A 15182-nucleotide genomic window follows, 5' to 3' on the forward strand; every position below is an offset into this window, starting at 1 on the left:
GTTATTTTTTCATAGATATTTGATTGTTGTTTGCAATTAAATTTTTTTTCTTGCAATGTAGACAACAATGACAAATTTAGAGCATTGTTTTGGTTTGATTGTTTATAGAGGATAATTTATTTGCTAAGTCAAAGTAGTGCTTTGAATTAAATTATTTGGCCACCCTGCTTTCACATAACATTGAATGATGATTTGATTTAATTTTTGTGTTGCTATTTAAAATTGTATATGGTGTTGATTTAGGTTAGAACCTTCACTATTTTGAATTACATTTTGTGTTACTATTTACAACTGATGATAATGGTATCCGATTGGATTCCCCATAGGATCTTGACTATTGGTTGTTATTTTTTCATAGACACATGGTTGTTGTTTGCATTCAAATTTTGTCTTGCAATGTAGACAACAATGGGAACTTTAGAGCATTGTTTTGGTTTGATTGTTGTTGCAGGATAATGTATTTGTTAGACCAAAGTAGTGCATGCTTTCAAATAAATTTTTTGGCCATATTGTTTTCACAGAACATTGAATGATGTTTTGAATTAATTTTTGTGTTACTATTTCAAATTGTACATGATGTTGATTTAGGTTAGAACCTTCACTATTTTGAATTTCATTTTTTGTTACTATTTACAATTGATGATGATGGTGTTTGATTGGATTTTACCATTGTTTGCTATTTTTTCATAGACACTTGATTGTTGTTTGCAATCAAATCTTGTTTTGCAATGTAGACAACAATGACAAGTTTAGAGTATTGTTTTGGTTTGCTTGTTGATGTAGGATAATATACTTGTTAGACCAAAGTAGTGCTTTCAATTAAAAAGTATCAGAGATTAAGTTGCTATAGCAGTATACCATGTACAATTAGCTGACATCTCTATAATTTATTTACTATGTCAGATCTGAGTTGTTCACCATTTGGATGCAGTAAAAAGTGGGTGATATAGAGGTTTAGCTGGCTATGTAGATTATTGCTGTGCTGATTAGATGTCTAGACTTGAATTGACAAGCATGGCAAAGGAGTTTAAGTTAGATGTGGAGTGTTGCATGGTTTGGTGGTTAAATGTAACAAGTGATGAGAAAGGAATGCAAGAAATAAGAACTGATTTGGATGCATTGAAGATGGAATTGTCTGTAGGGGCACCTAGAGAGATCTATGTCTGTATTACACTTATGGGCGGTTCCACCACTAATGAAACTAAAGTTAATGTGAATCATGACGATGGTATGGGTGAATTTAGCAGGGTTACACTCTTGAGGGATGTAGAGGAAGATATAGAAATGGATGAATATGAAGGTGTAAAAGATGCTGACTTGGAAGAAATTCTAATTAGGGGTGGTCATAAAGAAGATATAGGGAAAAGGGATGGGAGGAATGAAGAAAGTGACTTACAAGATTCAGATTATACATCTAGTGGTAAATCAGATGAGGTAGAAATAGCCAATGTTGGAGGGGCTAGGGCTGATGTAGACATTCAAGGAGATGCTCTATAGATAGTTATTAATGTATAGTCTAATTATGGTGGTTCAGAGAACTTAGAATCATGCTTTTCTATAGATGAAGAGTCATTAGTGCCTATGAGACCTAGATATAATGAGTTTAATGATGAAGTGGACATGAAAAACCCACAATTCAAAATTGGGATGAGGTTTAGGACTTAGGAGCTTCAAACAATTTAAGGAGACTACTAGAAATTATGGAATCCAAAATAGGTATGAGACAAATTTCAAACCCAACAATAAAAGAAAGTGCAAAGCTTTTTGTAAAAAGGGGTGTCCTTTCTATCTGTGGGCTTCACCAATGTTGAAAGACAAGAGCATAGTACAGATTAAGGCTAAAATTTTGGAACATGAGTGTGCTAGAGAACATAATAATAGACATGTAAATGCTGACTGGATAGCTAGGAATTATCCTGAACAATTCAGGGCAGACCCAAGTTGGAAACTTGCTAGCATAGTTCAAGCTGTCAAGACCAACCAAAAAGTGGACATTAGCAGAATAAAGGCTTATAGAGCCAAGAGTATTGTACACATGCGAAATTCCTGGTTTTTTATACAATGCATCTTAGGTCTATAATGAGGGTAGTTTATTTTTACATACCTAGAAACCTTACAGACTTTAAAATTCATTTTCATTGTCTTATTTGTTTAAAGGATTCTATATGGTGATAAGGAGTCAGAAATGAGGAGGCTGCATGATTATAGGTTAGAATTGATGAAGACACACCCTGATTCAACAATAGTCATCAAGTGTAATGAGGATGGGGTCTTTCAAGCTTTTTATGTGTGCCTAGCTCCATTAAGAGCAGGCTTCCTAGTAGGGTGCAGACATCCTGTGTCACTTAATGGTTGTTTCCTCAAGGGTTTTTATGGAGGCTAACTTCTAATTGTTGTTGGGATAGATGCAAACGACTGCATCTATCCTTTTGTATCGGCAGTAGTGAGTAAAGAGACAACTGACATTGGTTCCTGGTAGTCTTGGCTGACAATCTTAGGATTGTTGACAGCCACAAGTGGGCATTCATGACTGATAGACAAAAGATAGGCTGCCAATTTTTTCAGGTTTTACTTTAATGATAACTGTTCATGCTTGTTTAATTGACTGGTATAATTTCTATTTCTATTTGGCTATTTTTCCCTAACTTTTCATGCATTGGATGTGAAATTTGTTGTGGGTGTGATCATTGCAAAATCAGGTAAGTGGACTGGTAGGTTGTACACTTTAATTTTTTTTAGTTTTGAAATATTTGTAGTATGTGTCCTGCATAAGTTTTGTCTTACTTATTTTGTTATTCCCTCCCATTCTCATGGTTTCTCTCATGCTTATGGGCAATTGGTGGATGAAATAATCTCCTCACTAAAGGTATGAGTGTAGATTTCTTTATTTTGATTTTCATATTGTGCAATTTTCAAACATAGAAGGAATTGTGATGTACTTTCTTTATTTCGGTTGACCAATTGTGCAATTTCCAAATACATATGCTTCTTTCTGCTGAATCAATTTTTTTTTTTTTTTGCTTTAGCGTGTGTAATGTACTTTCTTTAATTTGGCATGTCGTGTAATTTTCAAATATGGATGCTTCTTTCTGCTGAATCAGATTTATTTATTTTTTTGTTTTAGCATGTCTAATGCACTTTCTTTATTTTGGTCAACCTATTGTCCAATTTTCAAACATAAATGCTTTTTCCTGCTGAATCAGATAAATTTTTCTGCTTCTTTCTGTCGTAATGTAGTTTCTTTATTTTGGTTGACCAATTGTGAAATTTTGAAATACATATGCTTCTTTCTGTTAATTCAATTTTTTTCTTTTTTTTTTTTGGTTGACCTATCATTAATTGACCACACTAGGGTTTAATGTCAGCAATAGCAGAACAATTCGCTCGCAGTGAACATAGGTAGTGTCAGACAAATTCACAAAAATTTTAAGAAAAATTTTAGAGGTAAAGCACTTAAAATATCAATTATGGACTTGTGCTAGTGTAAGTTACACCTCTGCTTATGAGAGAGCAACGGAAACTCTCAAAGAGATGTCTGTAGGGGCACTTGAATACATGAAAAAAATTGAACCCCATCATTAAAGTAGATCACACTTCCAAACCCAATTTACATGTGACATCCTCCTGAATAATTTGTGTGAATGCTTCAATAGTCAAATCTTGGAAGCAAGGATCAAGGGTATCATCACAATTAATGAAATAATAAAGACACAATTAATGAAGAGAATGCAAAGGAGGAGAGATGCCATGCATAAGGTAGCCACCCAACACTGCCATAGAATTATTAAGAAGCTTGAGAAACAAAAGCAATTAGGTTGGTTTTATAACATCACTTGGTCTGGTGGTGACAAATACCAGGTTGTAGGTCATGAGGGTCAGTTTATTATTGATAAGAAGGAGCGTACATGTTCATGTAGGAGGTGGAAACTTAGTGGTGTACCATGTAGTCATTCCTTATATGTCTTGTTCTACAATGAGGAAAAACCAAAAAATTACTTGGATGTATGCTACAAGGTCAGCACATTCATGGACACATATAGGCACATCATATACTCAACCCATGATAAAAATTCATGGCCAAAGAGTGATCGACCAGGGTCCCACCATACCACATGAGGTAGTGAACAAAGGAAGGGGCATGAAGACAATGCTTAGCAAAAAAGAGATGGGTACCAGTGGAAAGGTCAGCATGAAGGGAGTCAGAATGACCTGCAGCTTGTGTGGTGATGCATGTCATAGTAAAAGATACCATGGGGTTCAGGTAACCAATTTTTTTAGTTGATGTATATTTAAAAATAAAAAGTATGTTGTTGTGCATGGGATTTTAATTTAATGAGTGTGTATTGTAGGGAAGGAATGCATGCTCAGTTAGACAAACTAGTCAACCAATGCAAAGCAACCCAAGATCAATGGTATTCTGTTGTTTTGGTTATATAGAGTATCTTTTTTTTTTGTTTAAAGTCTGATTAGAAGAGAATGCATTTATACTGGATACACATGTAATTTGTACTTTGTGGGCATTGCAAGGTTGATAATTCAGTGCTAACTAATGAGAATGAGGTAAATGAAACATTTATGGAGGGCCCTACAAATAATCTCTCACAGGTGATTATTCATGTGTATGTAGTTCTTCAAGTCTTCACAGGTGATTAACTTCATCTATTGATTTTTTTAATATCATTGTAGAACATTGGAGAGGCTCATGAAACAACCCTTAGAAGAATGGCAAGCTTAAACACAGCAGGAGATCAATCGATTCCAATTGATGTTGTTTCATAACAACAATAGGAAAAATTACATATCAGAGGGTCTACAAAAGGGAGGCCAAATGAAGCACCATTTGTGTCATTTCATCATAAGATCCCAAGTGAGATTGTGCCTTAGGTGCTTAAGGTTATTTAGAGTATACTTAGTGTTCTGACAATATTTGTATTTTTGTTTTACTAATGGAAAAATACAAACAATGCAGGTTGTTGCAGCTCTAGATCAAACAATACATGGTGGATCCTCTTTGGGAGAAGCTCAGATGAAAGGGCAACAATTAACAAGAAAAGGGGCCAACAAGACATAACCAACACAAACAGAATTAACATTACAAAAATCTCAAAGGGTTCACAAAAACCCTCAAGAGAAAGGGCAAAGCTGAATGTGCAAACAAAAGAAGAAAACCCTGGTTGCCATAGTTCATGGACTTTTGACATAATGGCCTTTTTTGTGTTTTATTTTTTTGGTTGTATCATTTTTGTAACATTTCTCAAATGTCTGAGAAGTTTTTTGTAACATTGTCACCAGGTGGCAGTAACAATGTTTTATAAAAAAATGTCATTGTTGTAGACTTGAATGGCAGAAATTCAAGTAAGTCTGTTGAATTGCCTTCAGTCAGTAATCTGATGTAATTTTAAATACTACAAAAAAATTAATTGAGCCAACCAGTTTATACTACATTTCAATGTATCTAATGCCTTTACTTTGCCATTTTTGCTGTGTAAATTTCTAATTCATTTATTTCAACCAGGCATCTCATGTAAAGTTGTGATTTCTATGTGATTTCAATGTTTGTTAAATTGTGTTCAACAGTTTGCTAACTTGTCTTCAGCATCAAACTGATGTAAATTTTTAACATTGCAATTAAAGTGTCTTCAATCTTGCATTTTCCCTGGGTGGAATTATAATTAATTTCAACATGGACACCAATCTCCATAAAACTGCAGTTTTATTTAATTCCAAATGAAAATTGCATTAAAAAAACCTCAAGGACTAATGCAATCCAGTATAATTGAGGGAACAACTCAATAGAACTAAGTGAAGAATACAGATGAATACATAACACAAAACTGAACCAATAATGAAAACCCCAAATTTATTAGATTGCCACTCTCAAAGGGCTGAAAATACAACCAAATCATTCACCAAAATACAACCAAATGTTCCAAATCAATCACTAAAAATAACAAACCCAAATAAAAAATAAACAGATCAAACCACATCTCTCTGAAAGCACTATAAAAAAATTGAAAAGGCTCTCTCCATCTCTTGATTCACTTCGATGATCGTGAGAACGCCATCCTCCACCATTTTCGCCTCACCTCTATTTGTCCTACATCTCTCTCTCCCATGTATTTCTCTATCTTTGCATTAGCCCCAAAAACAAAGGCACCATGTCAGGACAATGGATGACTTTCTTGTACGTGAGGCTGAGGTTGACGACATGGCAAAATTATTATGACATGGTCAGCGATGAGGTAACAACCTCTGACGTGGAAGGGGACCAACTGGCAGTCAGCTTGACACGTAGATGCTGACAGAGAATTCCCGGTGGCCATGTCAGAAGATATAGGCCAGAAAAAATTGGTTCACACGCCTGTGAAATGAAATCAAAGTTTAATAACCAATTTGATGAAAATTAGCATTTAGACCCCAATTTGAAATAATTAGTTGAAGTACGGTCACTTGTATGGAAATTTACTCTAATATATATATATATATATATACACTTCCTCTTAAAGTTATCCCCTAAAAATCTTTTTTTCCAAGTTGATTCCTGAGAGGGCATTTGGCCATCCCTTATTGGTTGGGTGTTTTTGTTTTTTTAATGAGTTTAATAAAACCCAAAGCATCAAAATAAATCGGTTGATCTTTATTTCTTTTATCAATAAATCCCGCGCAGTAACGTGTCTCACCAGATCTTTTTATAGTTTATAAGAGTGAATTGTGTTTCTCCTTTTCTAGTACATGTTTAGAGTTGTTATTCTCTTGCTAGTACACATTAATATCCAAACCTTCGAAACACCAGTGAGTGAGCATACCTAACAGATTGAATTATTTGTTATTTTTGCCCCTCTAACCCTAGATCTGGATGTGGAGCCACTGGACAAACTAGGAAGTGCCCAGGGATGCGAGGGAGAGAAGACTAGTTAAGGAGGATGAGGCGGCGGTGTAGGCGGTCAAGGAGGTGAAGCCATCGCTTGTAGACGAGGAAGACGGCCAGAAGCGCAGAGTACAGGAGGGTGGAGAGAAGGTGGAGGAGGAGCTCATCAGAAAGAGAAGCAGTGAGGTCAGCGCCCAGCATTAGGGTTTTCTGCTTCTGCATGTCAAGAACCACATGCTTGAGCTGGGGTTTGAGAGGAGCGTCTGTGAACCATAACTTTGGAGGGAGCTCATCAGAGAGAGTTCAAGTGATGTCGAGGCCAATGTTAGGGTATGCTGCTTCTGCATGTCGAGAACCACATGCTTGAGCGCGCTTGAGAGGAGCATCAACAAACAATAGCTTCGGCTAGCTCCGAAGGCGGTGGTGGCCGTTGTGTTCATGCATCTAGGGTTCCAGCGAGGTGTTGAAATAGCGTTGCATCACCACGCTACGACTTTCCAGACTTACCCTTTTGTTATGATGGAGCTAAGAGCCCGAGAATTTGGAACCCAAACCCAGCTCGCTTGAATCGGGTTCTCTCCTAGTTTTCCCCTCTAGACCCGAACATGACGCAGTTGTGGTATATCAAATACCTACCTCCAACTGCTCCTCTTGCTTTTGTCTTCTTCCTTCCTGAAATATCAGTCGCCATTAAGGTTCTCACAGGGTTCTCTCTGAGTTTTCCTCTCTGGACCTGAATAGGACGCAATGCGGTATATCAAATAACCTTAAAATATTCATATTTTATATGTGTGTGTGTACATAGTTTTATATTATAACTCATGAAATTCCAATTAATGTTGTTCAGTAGAAAGCATGGCTTTGCAGTGGAAGTCAATTGTTAAATGGTGAGTTTTTGCTTCTTTTTTTTTATCCAAAATGCTATTTTTGTTAATGTATTTTAGTTATAGCTGTGATTTCTGAATGTAGGATTTTGTGGATATAGTCCTTGAGTTAAAGTGCGTAGCATAACATCAATAAAAAAAGATGAGGTGGTTTGCATTACAAATGTAGACCTATTACAACTCAAGGTAATGATAGTGTTTTTAATTTTGCTTTGCTATGCTATTCTTTAATGGTTTATTGTTATCTGTTTGGTTTTTCGAGTTATCTTTGCTATTTGAAAGTTGTACTAATGATGTGCTTTAGCTCAATAGCGGGACAAGCTCATGGAACTCCAAGCCAAGAAGAAGAACCGGTGACAAGCTCATGGAAAGGATTGTTTTGCCTCTGTTGTTGTTTCATATGGAGATGTGCATAAGAGAAACCTCAATATGAAGCATCTGAGGCAAGAGAGCTCCAAAATTGGTACCTCTAATTAGTTGTCAAGATATATGTCTTTATATGTTGTTAATCATGTGTATATGTGTACAAATATGATGATAAACTCAGCAGACTCCCAATAGACTTTATACTATGTTGTGATATGGAGGTCAGTAAGCATATATGTTTTTTTTTTAATTTTTTCGTTTGGTTTAATTTCCATAATCTCCAGCGTTTTCACTTATGAATAACACACATTGACACAGATTGGATTTTTGTGTGCTGATCTTCTTAATGAAATCTTTTGAGAGACATGTTACTCATATTTCAATTTATGGCATAGGATTTATCAAAGCCAAGTGACATAGAAGTCTTTTGGGTGGCATTATACTTAGAAAATATGAAAGCATGAACAATAAATGGTAAGAGAAAAAGTGTTTCAATTTATATTTATTAAGAAATCTCCAAATATCTCTCTCTATGTGTCAGTAGTTAGCTATGTCTAGCTATCTCTAACTGTGTGGAATAATTGATAAAAGATCTTTTGTTTGGACTTTGCTTGGATTTTGATTTTCCAAATATATATATAGTATAACCAAAGTATGTCTAATGGGGCCATTACATGCATTTATGCATAGGTGTGTCATCTAATTTGGAGTTAGGCTTGGTTTTTGATTGTTGAATGATGTGTACCAGAGAGAATCGACACACTAGTAGGGTAGCACTCTTTGGACAAAAAATCAGTCAGATATCTTTGAAAATACAGTCCTTTTTTATCTATTTAATTGATTTTAATTTTATTTCTCATGTGAATTTATTGTACAGGGCTCCACTTTTGGATAAACATGGGCCACAAATTGCCTCAATTGTTGACGTGTATATAATTTGTTGCAAATGTGATCACGAGAATCTTCTAACATTTTGACATTTAGTGAAACTGTTTTGACTTTTTATGTACTTATACAGAAAATAGAATAAAAAAATTATCATTCATTGCTTATAATTTATAAAAGTATGTGACTGCATTATAACAAAGTGAACTTTAAGATTTGATCCATACACATTTTACACCAAAATTAAGATTGTTTTAAGCTTGACGGATTGAGACTATCCAAAATCAGGTAAATTTTATAGTTGATGATCTTTTTTATTTGATCATGTTAATAAATAACATTCTTGATATTCATTTCATTATTTAAAAAAACAGTGATGATCAATTGAAATTAACAATATTGACTAATTAGGATCAGATTAACAGCCTATAATGTTTACTTTCACTTAACAATAATGACTATTTGGGATCAGATTAACAACCTATAATGTTTACTTTCACCAAGAATTTGAAATTTGTTTATTAAGACTTGTGCACATTTTAACCCAAAAGGAAAAAAATTGTTTGTTGAAGCAATGCAAAGGAGAACATTGGTACATATAAGCCCAGGTGGTTTATTATTATTATTATTATTATTATTATTATTATTATTATTATTATTATTATTAATCTCTTTCTCTGAGAATGAGTTAGTCACAGTAAGATGAGCCCATGTTTTTATATTAATTGTTAAAACGTGAACTCAAAAATAAAATAAAATAAAATAACAAAAAAAAACCTCCTTGCTAAACCATAATTATGTTTATTGGGTCTGATTATTGTTGAGCTAAAGGTTTAATTGATAATATCTTCAATAAGAAAAATGCCTATTTTCAAGTATGTCTTAAGAGATTGCACTATTTATAGTTTTTAAATTGGAATTCTTATTACATAAAACATATAAAATATAAATGATAATCATGAGAAACATGATCAGGGTGACTTATATTCAATAAATAATATTAATACTTGAACGGCAAGAGTTTCAACTTTGAAGGACAATAATTTTTTGAACCATAGGGATTAATTTTTAAAATATTGAATTTTTTTTAAACAAATCCTTAAAGAAAGGTATATTGAAAAAACATAACAAATAAAAACCTAGATAGATATACAAATATATATATATATATATATATATATATATATATATATATATATATATATATATATATATATATTTGTCGGTTTTCCAATTAAATTTCGAATTAAATGATATTCTTTAAAATAAATATATCACACTTAAATTTAAAATTATTTGGCAGTGTCTGTTATTTAACTTTCATAAAAATAATCAAGTAATTTGATTTAAAACACTGGACTTGAAGCAGTGAAATAAGGCATTTCATTAATGAGTAAAATGATATGTAACTCAATAACAGAAGAAAAAAAAAACCTATATAAAGGCATGCTTTCCTTTGCCTATTTATTAAGATTATCTCTTATATATGCTTTTATGATCATGTATTGGTGTTGACGACCTACCACTAGCCAAGCAAACTTAAGACTAGAAAAAACCATCTTGATGGCAAGAGGAACAAAGGATCGACTAGACCAGCTTTACGAGCGATTGGAACAGCTTGAAGGTGTCGTTACGCGATTGGAGTCCTTGATCAATGCGTTTCTGGATGATAAAAAATGCAAAAATTGTACTAATCGTGGTGGTGAGTCCGGACCCATCCATGAGTTGGTGGACTCACAATCGTCAGGGGTGTCGGAGGCACAAAAGTTCAAAGACAAGCCAAGAAAAAGAAAAAGAAAAACAATGAATGCCAAAGTATGGAAGACTGAGATGCAGAGGCACCTTTGCCGCAAACCTGATGGTGGGCTAGCTCATGATATGTAGGGCAGTCAGATAGAGACTATCCAGTCTGTGGCGAGGTCCAATTTTCCGGATTGATATCCTTAAACCAGTCCTTACGTAAAAAAAACTATGTTGTAATTTATTCATATATAAATAAATTTTTAGTAAATATATCTTATCTTTCAAACTTACTATATGTATATATATAGTGGCGGACCCAGGAATTTGATCCAACCCTGGCTTAAATAAAAGTTAATGCTCAATATTAATCACAAAATACAACGACAAATTTAAAGAACAATACAAACTAAGTTGATATTCAATATTAATAATAAATATTCGAACAAAGTTCAAAGACAATACATAGTAACTGAAATAAAAATGAAAAATACAAATACAAACTATGAGCCAATGCTTGAGCTAGTGTTGTTATTGCTACGATCAAGAGGTGCCAATTGAATCCTACGAGTTCGCATATTTTGAAAATACTGTAAAATATCTTCATTATCAATTACATTAAATATGTCTTTCTCAATATAGCAAAACCAAGCTATCAGTCAAGAAATCATCCTCCATTTTGTTACACAAATCGGTCTTGATGATAATCATTGATGAAAAAACTCTTTCAATGGAGGCAGTGAAAATGGGTAAGACCAACGCCAACTCAATCAACTGATAAACTAGAGGATATCTGACATATTTTTCTGTTTCAACCAACTTTATAGCAAGTTCTCCAATGCTTCCTAGTGAAGAAAAATCAACATTTTTTCTCATGTCACATATGTACATCTCTAATTGATCTACCAATGTCATTCGATCAATTTTTGAGAAATCTTCATGATAAAGCTCGGAAATATGAATTAATTTAACAAAATCAAATCTTGAAAATGATTGTTTTGGATTAATGCAACTTATGCAAGAAAGCAATTCAATAGTAGATTTTGAAAAATGACTATTCATATCTTGCGTAATCATATCAAGAACCTGACATAAAAAATAAAGCAAACATTAATCAATAAAAATGTAAAGTTTAATAACAAAATAAAGTCAAAGTGATATGAAAAATACTAACCAAGTAAAAAACATCAACGCTATAGTAGTGCAAATATGTAGTAGTTTGTTTCTCATGTCTTGGATGACCTCGGTCCAACATAGTATCTTCCATATTATTTGGCATCTCAATATCACTTTTAACACAAAACTCTAAAACATCAGTCAACAATTCATCTCATCCATCATCTCTCAATGATTGCAACTTAAACTTGACACATTCAACCATGTCGCATCCACTATATTTTGATTTTTCTCTTGCAATGCTTGTGACAAGCCATTTGTTATACCCAACACCGTTTCATAAAAAATAATATGAACACAAATTCAAGTCTTTACATACGATCAATCAAACTCAAAGCTACACCTTGTTGGTCAAGGCTGGTTCCATCATCATGAATATTTCCAACAACTTCCGTTACTGCTGGCCACATCATTAGAAGATGAAGTATTGTATAATAATAAGATCCTCAATTTGTGTTCCCAGGTCTTGCAAGGCTTGTCTCTTGATTGAGGCCTCTACCAGTAGAAATTGCACTTTTCTCTATATGTGTAACTATATTTTCATGTTGTCTTTGTCGAAGTTCATCTTTCCTTTTACATGATGCTCCAACCAAATTGACAATCTTAATCACATAACTAAAGAAGTCATTAATAATAGGCATTTTTTTCGCAAGACCAACCACAACTAATTGAAGTTGATGCACAAAGCAATGAGCATACCTTGCATATGGGATTATCCTTTAATATGAGTGACTTTAGGCTATTAAATTCTCCTCACATATTAGAAGCTCCATCATAATTTTGACCTCGTAACCTTGATAAGGACAGTCCATATTTTGCAAATAAATTATCAATAGCCTCTTTCAAAGTCTTGGATGAAGTGTCTGTCACATGCTCTATACAAAGAAATCTCTCAATCACTTGTCCACGAGAAGCAACATATCTCAAAACAATAGCCATTTGTTCCTTCATTGAAATGTCTCTAGCTTCATCAACCATAAGTGAGAAAATCCGATCACCAATGTCTTCAATAATGAGTGATCTCACTTTTTAGCACAAGAATACACCAAGTCCTTTTGAATTTTTGGAGCAGTCATTTGGTTATTCCCGGGAGCATTTGCTTTCAATGTCTTGGCAATCTTATCAACACGTGCACCATACCAATAGAGTAATTCCAAAAAAGTTACCCTTGTTCTTGGAACTTGAAGATTTATGATGCCCCCGAAAAGCTAAACCTTGTCTTAACAAAAATCGCACAACATCTAGAACAACTGTCAATCTAACTCGATAAGTAATTTCCATTTCTGAACTATGTTGTGAGATCTTTTGTGTGACACTTTGTCGTGGGTTCTTGAACAATTCCAATTTATCAGCTGAAAAATTATGAATGCTAGCAACATTTTCTTCATGAACTCTGAAAGTAGAAACTGCATTCTTCAAATTATTATATCCCGTTTTGGAAAACACATCCCTCCCGCTTTGCAATCCATAAGTTATTGGTTTAAACAAATAACACCACAAGCAAAATGCAGAATCCTTCTCCACACTATATTCTAACCATGGAAAAGAATCAAACCATGAAGGATTGAAACAACTATTCTGATTCCCATATTTTTTTCTTAGCAAAGTTGTGAGTCTTTGGTTAACATAGACCTTTTGCTACATAAGATCATCTCACCTCATCTCTAATGTTGGCATCATATTTCTCAATCGGCATTCGAAGCCCGGGATCCGCGATTAGATTATTTTGATCAAACTCAACTCTTGCTCGTTTCAGACTTGAAGATGTGGTCGCGTTATTATCTTTAACACTCGGCTCAGTGCTTTTTGGTCTTTTAGTCAAAAACTTGTCCATATTAAATAACCTGTACCATACAAAAATCTCAACACATTAACAATTTTGAAAATCAATAATCTCAACAAACTAGAGTTAGTAGTCTAGTAGATGAATAAACTAACTACTTGCTTCAATGGAACATATGCAAAATTAGTTAAAACAATATAAATTATATAATTAAAAAAATTAAAAAAATATTAGAATAACCATTAAGTTTCAATTTAAAAAATATATAATTTTAAAAAAAAAACAGAATACTTGTATGTGATAAATTATGCATGCAGTAATTTAAAAAAAAATCATGGCCTTAGATTGACATCAAGCAAAAGATTTCAATATTGGTAAAAACTAGAACAAACAATGACAATAAATAAATTCTCCCATAGTTATAGCTTATAGCTATAGGGCATAGAAAGCATAGAATCAAAGTAGACCCATTTAACTAAAAATAATGGCAAAATGCAAAAGAAATTTATAGTATCATGTCATGCCTAACTCTATTGGTATCCATAATCCAATTTTTATGACTAAATGCAGGGTCCAGAAGAATTATCTTTAAATGTAGTAACTTAATTCGGTTATTACATTAAGATTAATCTTATAAAGAACATACACTAAGAAATCATAGAGGTCAAACCATTGGTTGATATACATGTGTATATTAGAAGAAAGACCGGTACAAAAGAAAGTTAATGGGTGCACCATGCACCAAGTCGGGGGGCCTATTTCAAGGATCTTTTATAATGGATGGTCTCTAGCAACTATGATGGCCCCTTCCCGAGCACTCTTTATCTCACCCTACATATGTATATATATATATATAGTTTTTGTGTTTCTTTGGCACATAGATGAAAGACCCACTCTTATGCATCTAATTAATCATTCATTCTCAACTCTCAAGCATCAAACATGACGGTCCCACCTCTTCTATTTCATAATTTTAATCCATTCCTTCTGAGTTCTGAGATGCATGAATGTGAATCATGTGATCATACAATTCATACCACAAGATAAATAATTAATTTATGTAAGCAAGCATGAAGCATTCAAATTCACATTCACATCAAGAATGATAGGAAAGCATGTCGGATGGTTACTTTTATAATTTTCTAAATTGCAGCAGTAGTCTGAAACTGCAGGGATAATCAAGGAGAATGAAAACACGGGTCGGCTAGTCTACTACAAGCTTTGTTGCTCAGGAATTATCACAAACACAAGCAAGAGAAGGCTGAGAAGCAGAGAAAAAGAGCATCAACGGAAAATATACCTCTAAGTCTCTGCTATGGTGCAATGGTGCTTAACTTTAGCCTTATGATTGAGAAGAAGTTGTGACTTTGTGATTGAGAAGAAACTGTGAGGCAATGTAACGGCAACTTTGGTGGCCAACAACGGAACGAAATTGGTGGTGGTCCTGGTGAAAGCTAGGAGGTAAATTTGGGGAAGAGGT

Source organism: Dioscorea cayenensis, chromosome 13 (genome assembly GCF_009730915.1).
Source record: "Dioscorea cayenensis subsp. rotundata cultivar TDr96_F1 chromosome 13, TDr96_F1_v2_PseudoChromosome.rev07_lg8_w22 25.fasta, whole genome shotgun sequence".
Taxonomy (NCBI): Eukaryota; Viridiplantae; Streptophyta; class Magnoliopsida; order Dioscoreales; family Dioscoreaceae; genus Dioscorea; species Dioscorea cayenensis.